Source organism: Plectropomus leopardus, chromosome 9 (genome assembly GCF_008729295.1).
Source record: "Plectropomus leopardus isolate mb chromosome 9, YSFRI_Pleo_2.0, whole genome shotgun sequence".
NCBI classification, from domain to species: domain Eukaryota; kingdom Metazoa; phylum Chordata; class Actinopteri; order Perciformes; family Serranidae; genus Plectropomus; species Plectropomus leopardus.
In genome coordinates this window covers 24697196-24719573 of record NC_056471.1, presented here as the reverse complement: position 1 = coordinate 24719573, position 22378 = coordinate 24697196, and the positions used below count along the sequence as shown (strand labels likewise).

General features: G+C 37.2%; 1 protein-coding gene across 2 annotated transcripts in view; it reads left to right on the top strand.

The window, feature by feature from the left end:
- Window positions 1–22378, top strand: part of enox2 (ecto-NOX disulfide-thiol exchanger 2) — a 240416-nt gene that overhangs the window by 1071 nt on the left and 216967 nt on the right. For both annotated transcript variants that reach the window (XM_042492832.1, XM_042492831.1), the window contains exon 2: window positions 17227–17322. The gene's annotated coding sequence lies outside the window, so the exon portion shown is untranslated. The remainder of the gene's footprint in view (window positions 1–17226; window positions 17323–22378) is intronic.

Genomic DNA, 22378 nt, shown 5'->3' with positions numbered 1-22378 from the left:
CACATTTATATTTACACCATACTAGACATACTTTATATTTAAATATTTAGATACTAGTGATAGTTTACTATTACTGTATTTCTATTCTTATATTTATATTTTTTCATACTTCTGCTGGTACTTATTTCTACATGTGATAATTTTCTGTGCTGGCATCAGAGTGACTGTAAATAACCACAATTTGCCCCGGGGATCAATAATTTATTTCTGATTCTGATTCTGATTAACAGACATAAGTCATTTATGCTGGTTAGTCCTGAGCTGCAGGTTGGTTCAACTCTACGCAATAAAACAAAGTGCATTTATGCAAGTACTGTACTTAATTACAAATTTGAGGTACTTGTACTTGAGTATCTCCATTCTCTGCTACTTTACAGTTATAATCTACTACATTTTAGAGGCCGATATTTTACTTTTTTGTGATTTATATTATAATAACGAATAAACAACTAATTAATTATGATGCGTTATTGTGGATTGAGCTTCCCAGCGGCAAATAGTTGAAATTTGCTTCACCTTTACATGCTGCAACATTAGTGATGTGTACACATCAAAATTACCGAAGTACATTTACTCAAGTCTTGTTCTTCAGTATACTTTTTGGGTACTGGTTCTTGAATTGGCTATTTCTTTTTCAGCAGCTTCTGTATACTGATACTTTACTACAAGCCACAGTTTAACTAGCCACAACATTAAAGTGATGATCACAAAATGCATCACTAATTATTGTCCAGTGATATGATATATATTATTCTGAGATGAGTCATTCCACATATTTAGTGCTTTGACTTTTGGTATTTTAAGTGTAGTTTGATGCTAATACCTTTCTACTTGTATAAGATTTTGAATGCAAAACTTCTGACTACTTCTTATACGGACTGGTCCTGCAATAGTCAAAACTATTTTCAGTAATATAGAGCAAGTTAAGGAATAAAAGATTTCCTATATATGTTCTGGCTTGCCCTCGGGGCCCTGAATCGGCGGCCGGATGGAAGCAATTCAAACTCTGAATTTAAGGGGTGTGAAGCATCCACTGATATCTGTTTAGCCTTCCTAACTACTGCTGGGTTAAATATCTCACAGAGTTTCTCACAGAATTTTACTTGTCCTTTCTTTGGTTGTCATTGTTGTATTTAGCATGTTGTACAAATAAAGTAGACCTTGGGCTGAGTTGAATATCAAACTTGTTTTCAATTGAACTGAATAACTAATTCATCAGTCAACTAATGTTTCAGCACTGGGGTCAAGTGGTAAATCATTTGCTGTTATAAATGTGAGAGAAAAGGGCTTTTCTCTGTGCAGTAAGACAGTTTTATGAGCGCATTGTGAGTGATATGGAAATAATAAGAATCACCATTGTGGTACTTATCTAAATGTTCAGACGACCAGCCTTTGATGAGGGCACGAAAGTGGAGAGCTCGCCTCTAAAAATATGGAGGATCATTACCGAAGACACCTCTGCAAATACATTCATTTCCAGAACGGCTCATGATGAGGTGCATTTCTTTGGTGAGATTTGAAGGATTACTGAGTCATTAATGGTAACCTAATGCCAGTGATATATGAGGTGTCACACAGGTCTGAAGATCTAAGTCCAATAATGAGCTAAAGCATGTCTTCGGAGGTATAATCCTAAATCTTGACTCTACATTTTACTAAGAGAGGCGCTGTTGATAGCAAAGGTTAATCCACCTATTGATTAAAAATGGAGGATGCCATTTGTTCTGGCCCCCTCTTTAGGCCCCGTTGTCAGAAATACAACCAGAATCTGGGCAGAAAAAGATGACGTTTGAGTCGCTTTAAGCAAACTCGCTTATTCAAAGAGAAGCATTTGCGTAGGTTTTTCTATCTGCTGCAGAGCTGCGGGCCAATATGCATGATGTTTCATTCAGTTTCTTGAAATATTATGTATTTCCTGTGACGCTGGAGACCGACTAAGAGCAATGTGGTGAGTCATAACGTGATTGACCTGTAGATGTATAACTAGCTTATTTGTTAACCCAAATGAAATATGCAACCACAAATTAAATGAAATGGTTTAAAAGACTATGCCTTAACCACAATGAGCTGTGATAAATAGTTGATTAATCACTCACTCAGTTAATTTGTTTGTCACATGAAAGCATATTAAGAGAAGTTGTAGTGAAATGTGAGCAATTTATTGATTGACAGGAAATTAATCACCAACAGTTATGATTATGGGTTATTTTTTCAAGCAAAACTGCCAAACATATGCTGCAGGGCTGCAACTAACAATTATCTTCTTTACTGATTATTTTTTTTGATTGATCTTTAGTCTATGAAATATTAAAAGTGAATAAATTACATTTACAATTTCTCAGAGGCCTCAGTGTTGTTTTCATTATATTTGTAACTAAAAGTCCAAAACCTTATGATATCCCATTTCTTGTCAATTATTGCGTAGGGCTGCCCTTTGAAAGTCGCTGGTTGAGCAGTTTTTTTTTTTGTTTTTTTTTTAATGCAGTCTACTTTTAGGGACATTTTGGTCAGCAGATTTTGCTGTAGTGTGAGTGCTCTTTGACGTTCACAGTACTCTTTGCAGCCTTGGACATGCTGCAGCTTTACAAAGGGAGAAAGACCTCGTAAGATGTAGAAGTGGTGAATTTACAGCTCACAGCAAGTTAATTCCAAACACTCTCTGACTTTTGTTGATATATAGTGCCAGCAAAAATGTTGCACATTTGCGATCCACCATTAGGTTGTTTACAATATGAAGTGAATGTCACACTGAATGTCCTGCAGAGCCCTTTCAGACTTTACAACTTTGTATGGAAAACAAGACAAATCATGAAATTTTCATATTGAACAGCCAAATCTGATTCGACTGGCACAATTCTGAGTCGGGTACAGCCCTAACATTACAAATTGTCACATTTGAGAAATATTGTTGCTCATAAATATTCTGTCAATAATCAGCTCATCACTATGACTTTGATAAACTGCTTCCATCATTTCAAATGTGAGGATTTGCTGTGTTACTCTATTTTATATTAAACACTACTGCACGTTTTTAGATTTTGGAAGCTATATATGATATACTGTTTATGAGATTCTGATAAGCTTTTAATCACGTAATAAATACTAAAATTGATTGCAGTCACCAAAATGATATTGAATTCTGTGGCATTAAGTATTTCCAGGAAGAGCCCTGATTCATTACAGTTAAGCTCAGCTTGTATTCTGTTTATCATGTGAAGGATTAGGTTCAGAAGTTTACCTGCCTCCTTCTACTGGGGCCTGATTTATTTAAGGAGCGCTGAAGACTGCAGGACCAAGATGTAATAGGGGTGTCAATATTCCTCATGTCAGCAGGTTGTGCTTCATTAATCTGTCTGATTGATCCGACATCCATGTGGTTCCATGACCTTGCTTTGCACAAATAAGAACTGCACCCGTGCCAGTGTTACCTGATCTACTGCTTTGTTGATGGATTTGTGCGTGACTTATTGGAGGCCCAGGACAGAGACGTATGGACACCACAGCTGTGAGTGCTGAGGTGATGCTACATGTGGAACAGAGTGCGAGGCCTATTGTTTAGTTATGTTGTCATTGTTGCATTGTTAAAGTCTGATTAGCTGGGAACAATGGTTGGCTTTAATTCAGAGGAAGCATCAGAGAGAATTAGAAACATGAGGGGATTAAGGCAGGGCAATGTATTGATATTATATCAATGTTGTGATATGAAACTAGATACGATTAGATTTAGAATATCATAATACTTTAAGTATTATCTTTTTCTGGCTTTAAAGGCTGCATTGCTGTAAAGTGAGGTAATTTTCTGAATTTACGAAGCCACTCTAGCTTTTCTAACATTTTTCTTTGCCCACTTAGTCAATGTATACACAGTACTAATGATTATTTACCAGTAATCAGATGCAAGCAGCAATAGTCAATGTTTTTTTTTAAACAGTGCCTTTATTGGGGTTTTCAATTAGAACAGGTATTACTTATAAATAAAATACTCGCAAATATGGTAAACCATAAAATGAAAAGTCAAACCAAAAACCAAACCAAACAAAAACAAAAATAAAAAAAACACAGCAACAACAACAACAGCAATAATGATAATAATAACTAACTAAATCAATAAAATAAAATATAAAAAATAAAGGCAGAGGTAAAAAAACAGATGTAGTTACAATGTGCAGAAATCTTAAAGATTACATGGGCTATAACACTTAATATTGTTTCCGATTGCGCTGACCCCACTCCTGTCTTTGGTTTTATTGGTCTTTATCAACATTTTGTTTCAAAAACTCCAAACTCCCCAAATATTTTCAAAAACTGCCAGCTTTCCTTTTGTGATATATGTTAGTTTTTCCAAAGCAACACATGTTGCTAAATCCTTAATATAGTGCCTTATACTTGGTTTGTTCACATCTTTCCATCCTATAGCTATTGTTTTCTTAGCTTGTAAGAGACACAAGTCTATTAGTGCACGGTCACTCTTCCTGTTTGTAAAATCATGCGGATAGATACCCAGGATGCACAACTTAGGCCAACAAGAGATACTAATAGTCAACCCTACAAATTGTTGCATTATTGATGCAAATAGTTGCAATGTATTTCAAAATACTGTAATATTTGATTTTCTCTGTATCACCCAGCCCTAGACTTGACAAATTAATTATTTAGTCTGTAAAATGTCAAAAAATAGTTAAAATGCCCATCATAGTTTTCCAAAGGTTAGGGTAAGGGAATTGGATTGCTGTTATCTGCCAAACACTCCAAAACCAAACAATATTCAATTTATTATGACAGAAGACCAGGAAATGTAGAAATTTCTCAAAATGCATGCATATGGTAACTGCCCCTAACTCAGTTTTTAGTGTCAGTGCATTGCTGATGCATAATGTTATTTTATTTATGACCGTGCCAGGGACTGGATGGGTACTCTGAGTTTAGGTATCAGAATTGATATTGGGAGAGAAAAGGAGAGATCAGTCTACCCCTAAAATGCATACTAAACATAAAAACTCTTAAAAGTAGAGGACGTTTTTTTTTTTTTATCTTAAATCTTTAAATCTTTAATCTTAATTAAACCTAACCATATCAACACGCATATTAAAAAAAAAAAAAAAAAAAAAACTGATTCTAAACAATCTGTCTTACTGGCACACAGAACTTTTACTCTGATAGGTATACTTTGCTGATTTTTGACCAGCTTTGCATCACAACATTGTGGACAGTAACTATAAATGAACTGTGGAAAACCTCCTCCCATCTGACCAGTTCCTAGATATCCCTCCTTCCCTCTGGGAAAACTCTGCCAGATGACACATTACTTACGTTATCCGGCAGAGTTTCGCTGGCTCTTGAGCTATTGCTCAAAATACAGGCTATACTTCTGCATTTTGGTATTGCCCACCACCCATACTGCCACAGCTGACATAAAGAGTATAGAAGTCAGATCAAGAGACATACCTGCCCCTCTGCGACCCCTACAAGTTGGACTGAAATCTATTCAATCAGTAAAACTAGGCAGTGCTGAACGAATATATATTAAGATTATGTTACTGCACTGCCAATTTCTCTTATAAAATGCCAATTTCTCTTTTTTGTGCCCTGCTTAGCTGTGACTTGAGAATATGTGACCAAGAAGTTGGTGCGTACTAATACTGTATTGTGAAAACAATGGCTCAAAAAAATGAGATTAAAAAGTAAAACGAAGCAGTGTTAATCATTTATAAACCAAGAGTCTGTTACTGTGTTGCCTATTTCATATCTAAAATATTTCAGACACATATTATAGCCTACTGTTTAACTGTAGTTCGATACTGCTTGTTACCAGCTTCTATAATGTTTTGTGATAACAGACCAAGCTTGCATTACGTCACCCATTGGTTCAGTGTATTCTGGTAATAGTAGGTTTTCTACCTCATGAGCTACTTCATCATTGTTACGCCAGCAGATTCATATTAAATGATATTCTAATATCATTGTTTCCTTTACTTAAAACCCTGTAAGAAGCATACATGCTGACCACAATTTGATTAATAGTGAAACCATCCTGTTGTTTTTTATTTAAATTAGATGTTTGTTTTAATCAAAAAAGTCACACCAGAAATGGGTCTCTAAATCTTTTTTGTTATAAAGGCCGTCAACATGCATTTAAAATAAAATTCAAGTCAAAACAGGCTATTGTACCCAACAGCTCAAGCAATCATCATTTTGTTAAAAGTTAATTTATCTGCACTGCTTTTCAGATCTGTCAGTTCAGTTAAATATGGAAGTTAGGTAAGGTGACCCTGGCTGCTTGGAATAGAACTAAGCTTCAATAAAAATGCAATAGTCTTACATTTTCAGTCAAAGCTGCAAACTGCATACAAATTTAGGTTATTTGTATTTGAATTATTTAAACTTTTTCATAACATGATTCTACACTGTCAGAGAGCTTAACAATAGTGGCGGGTGCTTTGTACTGTGCTTTAGTGTACGTAGGACGTTACATGAGCACAGAAATCATTTATCTCGTGAAGGTGTTTTCTATCAGAATCAGTGACAGCTCTGCATTTTAGCTGAAAAACTCTTTAAAAAAGAAAAATAATTGGGATGCTGAGTTAAGAATTAGGTTGGAGTGTGGTAACATTACCCATTCAGTTGAATAAAATATGTGCATCGATGTGTATATTCATCAGTCACTATCTCATTTATATTGTGATGGACAGTTTACATTTATGTTTATGCCCTTAAGGCCAAACAGTGGAGTCTTTGATTGATTGTGTTGTAAAATAACCCTTCCTCTTAACGTGGACCCATCTTTGCGGACACAAGGAAAAATCTTCTGTGTTGTTTCCTTCTCTAGTCTTAATTCAGTTTATTAAAATTCATTACCATAACAGCACACCCACTTTCCACCATATGGTCAATATTTTTATTACTTGAAATTGCTGTGAGTGGTGGGCAGTCCCTCTGCTTTCAGAGCCCACATATAAAGTGTGTGTCATGTCCTTGATAATCAGTGTGCAATGTTAGAGTAGCTGAAAGCTTGTTTGGGAATATTAATGAGGTTTACGGATTTACATGCACATAGGCTAAATCTACAGTGCCGCATAATTAAAAACATGCAATTCTGCTGTGTAGCATAAAACGACTTTGTTTTTATAGTGCACGTCAATCATGAACTAGACAGACATTTTGCTGGTGTACCACAGAGTGCTGCTATTGTAAAAACTACAATTGAACTTCAATATTTTGTTCATGCTGAAGGGGAGGCTGTCAAAATCATGTCCAATTCCTGCGGCTGTCCCAGACTAACACTCTGCTGTTCACTGACACAAGACAAAAGACTGGAGGAGACCATTAATGGAAAGCTGTGATACAGGTTCCAGTTACTTAATGTAAGGCTATTAAGCTGTCAAACATATCAATATCTAAACGTAATTGGTTTTTGGAGCTGAAATGATTGGTCTATTAATCGATTATTGATTGACAAAGCATTTATTTAGGTTAATCATTTTTCAAGCAAAAATGAAGAATAACAAATATCGTACATTTCCAACTGCTCACTTGTGAGTAATTGGTGCATGTTTTATGTTATAATATACTGAATATTTATGGGTTATGGACTGTCAGTTGGGACAAAACAAGCAATTTGAAGCTATCCCCTCTGGCTTTGGGATGAAGAATAAGAATAATCAATACGCTGCTGTAAGCACACTATGTATTATTTAGAAAAATATAAATGTTGGATTGGGGAGAAGTCAGTTTTCAACTACCTCAGATAAGGAATAGGGGCAAAAGAGCTAGAGAATGGAGTTACTCCAAAAAGGACGGGGGCATTGTTGCAGTTTTAAGCTTTTGGTTTTACCTCAGAACTATAATTACAGCAGGAAACAACAGCTAATAAACAGGACACGTGCAAAGCAATTACTCAGTTTCTTTAATTAGGTTGATGTCAGAGGCCTAAAGGATAAAACATCAACGTGTCAGCGCCCACTGCTCTCTTGTATAATATCATGTAAACAGCTTCTCCTCCTCATAAGTTCTTACACCACTGAAGGTTTATCTGCTGTTGACAAATGCTTCATTAAGAAGTAGGATATCCCAGTATTTAATTTTGTGAACAGGCACTTACACTACAAGCAGTGTAGTCCAGTGACATCATCAGCCTAATTAATGCAAGTGATCATCAGGCAGACCTAGTGTTTATTAGCTGTTTTTTTTTTCCAATTTAATTATTGTTTTAAAGCAGGACTAAAAGCTTTAAACTGCAAAAATGCCTCTGTGCTTTTTTTTAAGCACCTCAGTATATGTGCTAAATGTCGATGCATGTTATTTGAATATTCCCTGAAGATTATAACTCCCACTAATCCCATCATTAATGTGAATGTAAACACTTGTCAGTCTGTTACAGCCCACCACTGACCTTTGTAGTGCAGTGTCACTTGCTTTACAGTTATATATTTGTTATAAATTTGAGATTATGTCCTTGCTGTTTGGTATTTCTTGTGTAAAAGTGCCCCAGCGATATTTTGATTTCATCTGCTAAATCTGTCTGACTAGACTTTCCTGCCTGAGGCACTCTTGCTAAACTTAGCCTGGTAGATGGCACCACGTTGGGAACATTCTCCATGTTCTGAACCAAATTGTTTTTGTTCCACTTCGGGTGAGAAAAGGTGACATTTCTCATTATGAGAGGTTTTATTGACCCTCAAGGGAGTTTGGGAGCTGGATAAGAAGAGGCAGGCGGTGGTAGGGTGCCATCTGAACGAATCAATATGCTTGTGTGTATTTTGGGTTTGTGGGTACAGTACCTATCCACCACAGAACAAATGGCTGAATTAATATAATAGTGAAAAGAGTTTCTTGTGAAATAATACCTATGAATTAGTCTTTTCCTGCAAAAAAATGAGTAAATTGTCCAATATCCAGAATTACAAATGTCATGCTTACATTTTTGTTTCTTAAACATATGTCATTTTCTTCCACAAGCAGTCTCTCAGTCAAAATATTAACCAAAAATGGAGCAATGCCGTCATTGCAGTCAGTTTCTCTCGGTTAGAATTCCTTCAGTGTTTATTGTTCAGGACGTTTATACTGGAAGCAGAATTATCTGTAGAGATCTCCTCTTCCAGGTGATTAAAACCCATCTAATAAAGCATTTTCACGGTAAAAATCAATGCTTTGCTGATGTTTTTTTGCTCAGTGCCACCCCAGCTTTTGCTATTATGTGCTCACCTTTTTTCTCTGATAACTTAACATGTAAGAGTTTAGGGGGTTTTCACTGGGAGCTGAATTATTCACAGAGGTCCTCTCCTCTCCAGTACAAACGGACCTCTAGATTGAAGTCAGTAAAAACAAAATATAGCAGTGTCACCTTAAAAAAACGTTTCTCCGACACTTTTCACTACAACAGGGGCTGACGCTTAACTGCTGCGAACGTTTGTTTATCTGATAATGCAAAATCCAGACATAAGATAACTAAAGTCCTTTATACGGTTAAAACATAAAGTTAAAAATGAGAAAGACCTAAAAATGCCATAAAGCATCATGGTTTTCAGCTTAATAGAAGTCAGTTTGTGACAGATTCTGACAAACAACCAAAACATGCTACGGATGGGCGACCACATCCTAGATTAAAATGTCTAATTTCTCCTGGATTAAACATTTTTGGAAACATTTGGGACAATGTAAGCACACAACTCAACAAAACATGTAACATCAATCTTGTTGTTAAGCATTTTAATGCAGAAAACTTACATATTGTCTTGTAAATGTTTTTTTTTTCCCACCTGTTTTTAACAACCACTAAATGAAACATGAGATCATGTCTCTTAGTCCTTGTATGTTGGGGAACATAAATTGTATAATTGTATTTAATTACGTTTTATTGAGCCATTTAGTGTTAAGTATCATGCAATGCTGGGTGCAATTTAACATTTATAATTTCTTAGAGAATGCATCAATGCAAAGTGCACACTTAGCCATGAGGAGGCCTTTATTTGAATTAGTAAAGCACTTTAGAGCTGTTTGATTGCACTAAGAAAACATAATTGTACAGTTTTTGTTGAACCGATGCTTGTGTTATTTAATAATGTCATAGTTCCTAGTGTTTTGTTTAATATTTGTTGAGAGAGGAGCGTAATTGTAAATGCACAGAAGGTTCAGATACAGGTTTCAGCCCATAGAAGAAACTTAAAATCATTGTACAACTGCAATGTTTTGCTACTATGCTGCTGGCAGTTGTCATTCTGAAATAACAATATACTGGTAAAGGATTTAAAAAAAACCTGAAAAGATAAAGAGAATATTATTTCCCATGTAATGGCAATAAAATGTCAGACATTGGATGTTTTTAATTAAAATTAAGTGTACTTACTGTCTGGATTTTTGTTATTTACAACTTCATTTGCACTGCAGAAACTAGAGCAAAGTTAATGTACAGAAGAAGACACTGAGTTGGCATAGTAGCTTAATTATAGTCACCTCCCTCGTTGAGGTCTTATGTTACCTTCTGTTCCACTTCACTCAAATGGCTGTTAAAAATAAATCTATCTCACAAGTTTAAACATCACCTACCTTTCCGGTATAAAAATAAACTGGCTTAAATGACAGTATGGGAGCAAACACTGTACGCTTCCCATGAGGCTGAAAAAATAGAGCACTTGGACTCACTTGTACTACAAGTACCACATGGGATATGCTGTAGGTCTACAGTACGTATGTAACATGATGAATGGAAATTTCACTCTGACCTTGCAGCGTACACCCAGGATAAGCGCAAGAGCATTGCATTGTATTGCTTTCACTTTCAGGGCATAGTCCAGTGTTTGATAACAAGTTCCATTTAGTCCTTAACACTCACCTGCTATACAAAGCCTTTTTTGTCCTCAGGCAGACTGAGTTGCTGTTGAAATTGGTCCAGCCACCTCCCTGCAATATACTTTATCACTCCCTGTGGTCAGTCATTTAGGCTATGTAGCTTTCAGCTTTAGGGTAAACCTCCTCATCCGATCTCAATGGACGTTGATCTTATGCGAAGTCTCCGAAAGGTGTGAAGTAAATTAATTTCATACCCTGGTAGGTCTAGAAGCTGCAGTGACATTGACAAGTAGAGGGGTGGATGTGCTTTCATTTTAATCCAGCACAGGAGAAAATGCAGTGTTCATCACAGCCAAACATGCACGACTTTTCAAATCCATGAGCTGAACAGTAATGCAGGCTGTATTTAACACTTTGTTTTAGGGCTGGTGTAACTATGGCAAAAGTTATTTCGCACACATTCGCTAGGAACGGGTGTGCTTGATTCACACAATAAAAGTCAAAATGGGAGAAACATTGATAGTTGCATCATGGGGCACAAAATCGTTTTATTGCGATTATCTTGTTTTTAAACTTGAAGGGAAGCCAAAATTGTAATTAAAAAAAAATGGGATTAATTGCCCAGCCCCTTTTTTTTTTTTTTACCCTTATTTACCTGAACTTCAGAGGATGACCTCAGTGCTTAAACTCTTTCGCACCAGGCAGTTACTGTCACCAATGCCATATATTTCTTAAGAATGAAAGCCATACTTTTAATCAGGCAGTGCTGATGATGGGCTGTAATTTTGGTGATTGAACCAAATCTTCAGTTGTCGTGATGAGCTGTGAGGACTTTGATTATTGCAAGAGTGGTCACAACATTATTTCATACTTTACCCTTGGATATCATGTCCTTTATAAATGACATCTACATATTTCAAGCTAATGGGAACTTGGATTAGGTACAGTTAATTTCTAAGCCCTTGTGTCATAGGTTTCTTAGGATTTGATGAGTTGCCATCTGTCTGTCTTACTGGGTTTTATCTGAATGAGCTTTTATTTGTAGGATTAAGGAGTAACACACGCAGCAAACCTATTTATTTACCCGTGTTACATCCATGAAAAAAAGCTGTACTAGGCCTGCAGCCAGACATATGCCACACGCTGGATTCCTTTATGCGATTCCTCTCAAGCCTATCAAACACTAAAGCTTCGAATGACTGTACAACTGAAACACAATCTTACCCTGGTAGATTTTGTAAAGATAGGCTTGGCCCTGTCACTGTGACTTTTTGATGAAAGATAGCGGCTGATTAGCTGCCAAGACATTTGAAATGACTCCAGCTCTAAAGCCAGGATACGATTCTGACAGAGCTCTGTGTCTGAAGGAGCCAGACATCTGGATTAATGTGTGAAAGGATTTGACTGGTTTTCCTCCCTTGGAGCGCTGTAGTGCTGGAATCAGAGATGGATGAGTCTTTAGGCAATTCTATTCTTTTGTTTCAGCAGGTAACTCAGGGAAAGTTTTACTTCTGCCATGAATATGTTAATTTGCTAATGAATGTAAATGAAAATGACCAGATTTTTATATTTATTGTATATTTATTAAATGGTACAGTTCTTAAACTTATACGGGCGGTGGGGGGTGACTTTTAATTCATGAGGGCTCGCAACTCTGTATTCATTATTAAAGTAATAAGACATAATTAGGGACTGCATTTATCTGCTCTGCCAGCATAATATACTCGGACGCTGTGTGCTGTTGGCTCTCATTTAAAGAAAATGCCCATATTTCCTTCAGCTTTTCAACATTATTTAAAGCCTTTTCATCATTTTTTCATTATTTAAACATTAGTGGTATCATGTCTTTTTCATTAGCTCTTTCAAACAGAAGGACTTGGACACTGACCATAAATGCCACAGCAAGACCTACCTACACATTTGACTTGTGCTGTGCCTTTTATGCTTGTTTGTTTACTATGCAATCGTCTATTTAGTAAGAGGCTGAAAGACCTGAACGTTTTTTGGTGGAGGTTGGGGCACTGACACAGAATATCTTTTGGCAGCTTCCCAAATTCTTATCTGCCCCTTCTATAGATTGAATCACAGTGTTTGTTTACAATAACTCCAGGGTAGAAAACCCCCGCATTCAATACATAACAGTGGTGAGCAAATGCTGCCTCAATTGGTAAGGTTTTAGCTTTTGTGCCACTATATTTCGTTCATGAAAGAGGCTAGAAAAGCATCACAATAGGCAAAATAAGCACCGTAAAAATATTCAATTTAATCTAATTGTTATTTGTTCTGTTCATGTTAATGCAAAGCAGTCACATTCACAGTCAAAACAAGTCTCATACAAAGACCAAAGAGGAACAGGCCTGCCTCATTTTAAAAATAGATATATACAAAATAAATAGATGGTCTGTCAATTACAGTTACTTAACTAATACTTACAGTACCTGAAGAAAAAAAAAAGAATCCAAAGTGATACACAATAAGTGACTTTTGAAAAGAGGACACATTCCATTCGTCAACGTCATATAGTGTAATTATACTTTCTTTACACATTTTCTTAAGCAAAAGAAATATTGAAGCAGCCTTTATTTTCAAAAAGATCTGTCATCCAAACCATGTTAAACGACAAATCTTTCAACGTTACAGTAACGGCTGAAAATGACAGCAGAGGTAAACAACTTTGCCGAATTCATATATCTCCACAATTCAAACTGATTAACAGTTATCTACTCAAAAGTGATTGTTGTTGTTAGTCCAAATCCTCCCAATTCAATTCAATTCAATTCAATTCAATTCAATTCAATTCAAGGAGGCGGATGGCTTCCTTGACATGATGGCATGGGCCTTTTTCTTGACCTTGTGCTCACTGAAAGAGGCTAAGCTTTGCAGGGGCACTCCAGTGATTTTGGAACAGGTGTTACTATGATTTGGAGACTCTCTGTGACAGTGAGAGATGAAGGAAGTGTTGAATGTTTGTAGGATGTGTTTTTGGACATAGAAAGAATTAAGTTTCCAGAGGAAGTACTGATGCTGGTGAGTTTTCTTAATTATAGAAAGCTTCTTCTCTGTTTGCCCAAACTTCAATGTGTTATCAAAGATGCTGCCAAGATATTTATACTGGTCCTCGACAACATCCACCTTATCGCTGTGTAAGACTTTTTCTCTGTCATATAGTAGCAGACCTCTGCATTTGTACTGCTTTGCCACTGTATGTACTCTAAAATGTATTCTCCAGCATTTTAAAAATGCAGTAAATAACATTTAATCACAGCTTTAATATGCAGAATGTTTGTTTAATTTAATGTTTGTTTAGTAGTAGCAATTTAGTGATACTTTAGTATCCATAAATGGGATCCAGACAGTGGACTAAAGGCGCCAGTGGTGAGAAGTGCTTAATAATGTGATCATTAAGAAGGCGCTATGGACTCTAAGGGATCTGTATTGGGTTGAAAAAGGTACCAACAAGTGGTAGCCAAATATGAAACAGTTTCAGAAGGCAAATAAAATAAGTGGATGCTCATGTAATTGATATATTGATGCAGATCGATGGATAGTTATACCCCTATGAAATTTGATTTAAAAAAATCACAATTTATCACCTTGTCCACAGTATTGCAATATTGATATATTATGTGCCATATCACCAGATTCTCACCAATACACAGCCCTGTTACTTACAATATACACTCTCTGAGCCTTAACCTCTACCTGGGCCTGAACTGCCTCGTGTGATGGTGGCCTTGGTTTACCTGGGAGTCGACTGATAGCTGTTGGAAGGAGAATGAGGAGTGACACGGACAATTAAAGGGCGAGATTCAGCCCAGCCTGACCTTCTGATCAATGCACTCCTATTTAGAGCTGGCAGGCTAGGGACCAGCACTCTTTTTCCAGACTAATAAAGACGGCACAGAGAGCAGCTCCTGGGCTGGACTGCCAATACTTTTAACGCCCCCATCGATTCTCATTACTGTTAATGGTTTCTTTGCAAGTGTGAGCCGGATGTTAAGGAGGATGTGGGTGGGCATGGGTGTAGCAGATTTGGCGAGGGGCAGCGTCATCATATTATGACCCTGGAGAGTGGAATGGCTCAGACGGTGTCAGGTTTCAGCGTGTTGACCAGTTCCTGTAATACAGTGTGTAAAAGTTCTTTTTGTGCTGATCCTAAGTATCTCCTTAACTCCACAGGAAGCAGGAAAAATAGAAAATCACTGATTGAATTTTGCAATCATTTTCATTTGGCTTGCTCCTGACCTCTGATATGCTGCCCACATTTCTGATTTTTTTCAGCAGTTGAAACAGGTCCGGTGTTTTGCCCGCTGACAGCTGTTTCAGGTGGTTGGAAGAACATTTGCTGAATCTCGTATTAGTAGGTGGGATTAAGAAAAACTGAAAAAAGGCACCAAACATTAATGAGTTCATTGCAGTTTATAATTTTACAGTTCACAAACAAAACTAATAAGTCTGGGTAAAGCAAAATAAGATTTCTTTCCAAACATAAAATACTTGTTTAAAACGAGAAAAGACTGTGAACTTTACTAATTGAATTGTGCAGTTAAACTGCTCCTCACCATTTCTGTGTCTAGGATTTTTTTCTGGTGGGCCTGGAATCATGGCTTGATGACACACTGGAGCCATCCTGAACATAACCGCTCCCCCACTGCATAAAAAGTAATGTTAGAGCTCAAGCAGTTTCATTCATCCCGTGTATGTGAGCAGTGAGCTTGCTCAGTCAACAAGCTCTGTTAGCTCTTTCAGTCTAATGATTACATAAATAAACCTCTCTGTGAAATGCCACAGCCATATAAACAAAAATGGTCGTTACTGAAGTATTTTTCAGTCCAGAATTGGCTATCTGACCCAGCAGTTACTGCTCACTGCTGTGGGTGTGTACTTTGTGTTAACGTTAGCTGCTGAACGAGACACTGTTGCTGCAAAACAGCTTGTTCTTCGGCTCAGTGGTTCTTGGTGGAGTGTCTCAGGTTAGAGAGTGCTGCTCTCTCTCTTTATCTGTCTTTTTTTTAAGATTTTTAAGCCTAGTTTTATATATTTGGCATTTTTTTTCAATCATTCAAATTTGGCTAAGTGGTTAATAACACACCAATCAGCCAAATTTGAATGATTAAAAATGATAATAGGTTAAAAAAAATGATGAGGGCAATAATGTTTAAGATATTTCAAATGGAAGTGTCATTTTCGTACATGAAGGAAGTATCAATAAGCCCTAAAATGAACCCGAAAAAATAACACCACACAAGTCTGATTTCTCTCAGCAAAACAAGCACACCTATTCATCTCCTCGTTGTTTCATTTGTCTACTAAATAATATAAATCCTGAACAGTCTGTTTAATCCACCTCTTAAGTAGCAGCTTAAATATTTGTGTATAGAAACCACATACAATCAAGCCTTAGGAGGTGTATCCACTGTAATGGGGCAATAAGGACAAAGATGACAGCTACACTGCATTGTTTTTAATGCCCTAAAATGATCCACTTCCTGCAGGGTCTGCAGCATCTTGTGATGATGATGTTCTCCCTCTCGTATGCTGCAGGAAGTAGCTCTACGCATTTTAGTGGCCTGTAGAGCTGGGTCTTATATTCATTCTTTGGCTCTAATTAGTGAGCAGCCGGGATTGTAATGTTTCTTCGGGGTTATATGATTCTCATTTTGCTTATCTTAGGACAATTCTTTATACGGTAGTCTGCAGTAGTACGCTGCCTCTGAGGTTTTCTTCCTCGCGCAAATGTTTTGGGAATACAGCAACATTGTCAGCTCATCATTTAGGCATTCAGTGCTGCATGAGAGACCTTCACACAGACAATTGCACCACAGAAAAACAATGCAAAGGGTTGTGTAAGTGTGAGCATTTTGCCGCAGGGTGCAGGTAAAGAAGATGAAATACAAATGAACCAGCCCAGGATGAGGGTTTAAAATGCAAAGACAGTGGTTTATGTCCTTGTACTCCTCTGAGCTTTGATTGTAGCACTCTGGAAAGTTAATCACAGCAGTAATAACTTTCTCCTCCATTGCAATGCTGGCCAGGTATGCAGCAAATTAGTACAGCAACGCTACAAGATATTTACCTCCTTTTTGTGATTGCATGTCTTTGATTGGAAAACAGTGTTTTGTTAAATGATCCAACATTTTGCTGTAGGATTAAAAAGGCCAGAACCAAATGTTTTGCCTGATCTGTCTGTGGTTGAGATCCCCCGCTGAGCCAGAGCAGTGGTCTCATTGAAATGAGTGACAAAGCTTGAGCTTTTGAAGCAGTGCTGTCAGTATGAAAGCTGCCGTAGGCTGTGCTTTAGCATCCAAAACTGAAATGTGCTTTATCAAAATGGACTTAATGGTGGTGAGTGCTTTAGTTCCATAGCTCTAAAGCTGACTGAGAATCATGATTTTTTTTGGTAGCAGTGTGGGCTTAATTTTCTACACTTTTGTTCTGCAGGATCAAAGATGAAACCAAACAACTGTGACGTCCTTTTTGCCAGATTGAAGTGGCCTGGTACTTCAGAGAACTGGGTCTGTGACGTCAACAACGCAGGTAAAATATCCATGTTCAAATTTAATTATGACTGTGATCCACTGCCTTTAGGGTTCTCTGAGGGCGGGAAAAAAATCAGCACAGCATAGTATTGTGATATTTTGTGTGGCAATATTGTATCCATGCATCCAGACACCAAATGGTTTTTAAAAATATATATATTTAATAAGTACTATTGCAAATACAAAATAAACTTTAAGTAGCCCACTAGAATTATAAAGTCAATTCCTATTTCAGTTCACTAGATTAGTTTTGTTGCAATGAAAATGATTGAAGTGAGATTGACAAACTGAAAACATTATCTTATTAGATAAACCAGATGCTGACAGTGTTTTTTGTGATAATGTCATATCAGGGGCCCTCCGGTAATTCCCATTTTGAGGGTTTCCCAAGCATCGGCATTTACTGCCACATGTTAATTTCCTATTTTTTAAGCTTCATTCAGAGCACTGTTGGAATATATGTACCTTTTGGTAATTCAGAGTACCACACCACAAAAGAGCGCTCCACTCAAATAAGCTCAGTCAACTGAGTGGTCACCACCATCATTTTATTGTTGTCCATCGTTTTTCTTAATTACTCTCGATGAAACCAACTGTGTTCCAATAGAAACTACGCATCACAAACTGATTAACTGATCAATTCTCCTTCCTCGTGACTCAAATTCAAGAAACTGCTGCTGAGAAAAAAAATGACTGAAACTTAAGCCTGCACTGTGCTCACAGCCACGCAAAAACACCTCTGAATTTAGAGAGGGCGCTAAAGAATGATCATAAATATACACACAAAAAAAGTTTGCTGATCTGTCAGCCCCCCTCATCAGCAGCTGGAAAACACTGGCCTTATGTTGTATATTTTTCCGTGTCAAAGCATGTGTCAAATAAGATATTATTATTATAAATTAAAATGGTCCGTTTAGGAAAATTAAGCAATTCACCAATTAAGAATCTTGCCTTTTCTGTATGTTTTTCCCATCTTACCCTTTTCTAATGTCGACTATTTCCAATAATTACTTCCAGATTTAACAGCTTTCTGAACATCAGTGTTAATTAGCCTTATAATTTTAGCAGGAAACCAGTTGTGAGGGGAAAAAAAATCATCCTCTGTTGGTTTAATGATAAGTTCATATTACTGCAGGCCTTTTAATGTATCTGAAGTGTCCTTTTGTTGTAAAAGTTTTTGTTGCGGTTCATTTTTCAAAGGTGGCACTTGTACCTTTAAATTGATGCTATCCAAGAGTGCCGATATAAACAGCTGTCATGTAGTTATAGTTTGATGTCTTAATGTTTCGTAAAAAAGATTTGAAGTGGTTCAGTGTAATGTCCTCTCTACAGAGAAGTACAAGGGGGTACAGCAGTGCTTTAAGTATTTTGCTTGCAGGATATCTACAGTTCTTTGTTGTCCCAGAGGTTCAGGTGCTGCCTGCCTCTCAGGCTGTTAATACTTGAATCTGCCTTCAGATTCAGCAGCAGATAACAGCAGCAGTATCTCCTCTAATTGCCTGTTGCCTAAGAACTACTAACTACTGGAGATGTGGGCTGCATGTCAAATAGTTTTCCCCAACAGGATTCTGTGCCAACGTTTGGGCACATGCACAAATTAGAGGCCTGCTCATTTGAATATACTGCAGAGTATTTTCAGTCCGTGGCATAATTACCTAACCTCTGTTTTAATTTAGGAATTAAAGGCATATCACCATAATATCCCTTAAAATTATAACCTAATTGAAAAATGCATGGTCAGGATTGCTGATCAACAGTCCACACTGAGCAGACAAACTCCAATTTGGCATTTAAATGACCATTTCAATTAAGTTTTAACTGAAAGGCAATACTGCTTTATTGTCTGGTGCTTTTTGTAGTTTTGAAACACAGCACAGATTTCCCTCAACCATCTGACTCCATGTGGTTTGCGTTCCAGTAGTGGTGTAAAGGAGTTCATGTGGATTATATTTGCATGTGGACTGTATAGACTCCATTGTTGCAGTTAAAATGTGGAACATATGACATTTTGATGGGATGTCATATCGAAAATGTAGCCCATCTGCTTCTTTTTCTCCATTCAGCTTTCTTTTCAAACTTTGTAAAACTTGCTTTTTTACTTTTTTTTCCCTCCAATGCATCATCTCACTGGGAGGTTCAAAACATTTTTGTTTGTGTGGCTGACCATGATCTACCAAACCAACCAGAGTTTCGAATGGAAAATAAACATTTTGGCAGCATTGCACAGTTAATGACCGTGCATCAAATGCCAATTCTCAACTCCCGTCCTCGTCCAAAACACACAATCAAGCTCATTTGTAGAGGACTTAGAGTCAACGATGCTTGTTGCTACCTGTTTCAAGCAGGACTCATTAATATGAGTTGTTACTCTCATTTATAATCATGCCAAGTGGGAACTTGACGGTATCAAGCAATAAAATGAAGAGCGACAATTGTATTTGGCTGTAGTGTGAAAGTGTCTTGGTGGCTTGTAATATGTCCTAATTATATTATGTGTGGTTACATAAAAATAGATTTACTATTCTCTTTAACCACAATGAGACAAGCCGGTCATTTATAGACCCTGTTTTTTGTGGGGGGCATTTTTGTCTTAGGTCCCAACCATAGATGTATAATAATAACTAGATACTGGTCTCTGAAATGGTGCCTATTCATTTTGATGGAACTGTTTTCCTGGCGCATACACCAAAATAAGTTCCCAGCTTTTGGGTTTACAGATTTTAAAACTGTTATTCTCTGCTCAAGGAGAATTATAACATTTTTAGAGATCAAAAATCAGGAAAGTCATTTATGATTTTGTTTGCAGTGTCCTGTTCACAGTTTTACAGACGTCTCTATTACAATGGTGGCCTACGGGAAAAATATTTTTGGGCTGTAGGGGATTTTTTAGCTACAATACCGCAAATAGCAACTGTAAAAAGATTGGAAGCAAGGCTGGGTGGGGTTCTCGGGAGCCTGGTCCATGGTATTTCTGTATAGTATATGGAGTATTCCCCTAGTGTTCAACACAAGGAAATGCATCTCTTTAAGGAAAGATAGAAAAGACACTACAGAAACAGCAGAAAATGTAATTTTGAGTGTTTTTTGCTGTCCAATCTTGTGGAATATGTGCATGGAGCAGGACCAATACAGCATGGCTACAAATAAGTGAGGAGGTTGGCCTGTCAGGCAGATGGACAAAAAAACTTCGTTTCCAACCCCCCTGACAGGTGTGTAGCCTGTTTTGTCAAATGTTTTAATAAAGACATATAATCCACTTTACATGCACTCTGTGTTACAAAGCTGGCATGCTACCAGTGTTAGCATCTTCACATACCGTAGAACTTTTCACAAAAAAATGTATAAATAGAGCTGTATTACATTCATCAATCTGTAAGCTGATTTTTTTTTTTATGTCCTGTGGCACAGTGCATCTGGTTTGTACAAAATCTTTGGCAAGAGTTACATTTTTTAAAGTACCCAAGGCAAATTCTGCTCAGAAAATAACAGAGGGAGGAGCTCTGCAAACACATTGGGGATCACGTAGGTTCTCATATGGATAGACTTGCTGTTGTCTCATATCTGTACACGGCTTTGTAGAAATAAGGTGTAAAGTGAAAAATTGATCAAACAGCAGAATGAGCATGAGTTCCTCTGTCTCTGGGTCAGTAATGCCTTCTGAGTCCTGACAGACAAAAGAATTTTTTAAAGTTTCTGTAGCTTTTCAGCCATGCAGCGCAGTTATTTCCAGTATCGCTCACTCTGTCTTCTCCACAACTTCAGAGTGATTTATATTCCCATACATAAAGAAATTGGGATCCTAAACTCCAATATTAGCTGGTTGCTGATTAAGTCCTCATTCTAATTTTACACATGCTAGATTTCCAAGTGACACTCAGTAGAGACTATAATGTCCTAGTTTAATACCCAGCATGGAAGCAAATGGGTCAAAGCTCTCGTTTTTTAACTGGTCACAGAAGAATATCCGCCACTTCAGCTTTTGGGGAAAAAAAACAAAAAACTTTCAAGGTGAAGGATTGGATTAGAGGACTTTCTTCATGCTGCTCACTGAGAGTTTTGATTCACAGCAAGAATCCTTTTGTCACTGCGAGATATTTTTGAGTTTTTGGTCATCCTGTCTCTAAAAACACCCACTAGAGCCGGCTGTAAGACGCGATAAGAGCTTTTTCTGTTCTCTTTCATCTAAATCATATTCAAAATACTGATGCTGTTGTCTTAGATTTTTGCTGAGAGCAGCTTCCTCGACTCAGCAACTTGACCACACACACAGACACAGAGACACACTCACACACACACACACGCATGCACGCACGCATGCACAGTGCCACAGATACTTGCCAGAGGAATGTTCGTCAACCTCTTACTGGTTATTACTGAGAACAGCTATATGACATTTGAGAGCAACCGAGATCCGACTGTCTGTGTGAAATGTAGAGATATTACATGTTATGCAGTTACTAGTGCAGACATTTTACAGACCAGGACAAATCGCTGTCAGTTTCTAATTTAACATTCTGATAGAGCCATTTTCTGTCAAGTGCTGTGTGCATTTTGCCACGGCTATTTCCATCTCCTGTCTGTTTTGCAAGGGTTTACACCTTAATACTCTACTGTGAGAGGGTGAAAGCATGCGTTGAGGTGTGTAGGGGGGAGTAATCGTTGCGGTCCGCTGCTCTTTGGTCTTTTTCAATAAATCATTAACAGAATAAAACCTCCTATTTAAACTGAATGGAGCAGCAGTTTCATTTTTTCTGTCTTGAATTTGGAGCCTCATTGGCTGCTCAATTTGAAACTGTGAAATATAGACAAATAATTTTAGTAAAATGGCTATTGATTGTCCTGAATTTGAAAAACAAGACAAGTCCTTTTTTTCCTGTAAACTTTCGACAAACAATATGAATTTAATTCTCATTTATTTAAGTGAGTTTGTTCTACGTTTTTTTCCTCATGCATGAAAATGTTGGACTTTGTCAGTGGTCTTTATTGAAACATTTTGTAATTGTAATTGAAACTTTGATACTTTGTTATTGGAGCTCCACTACATGCAACAGACG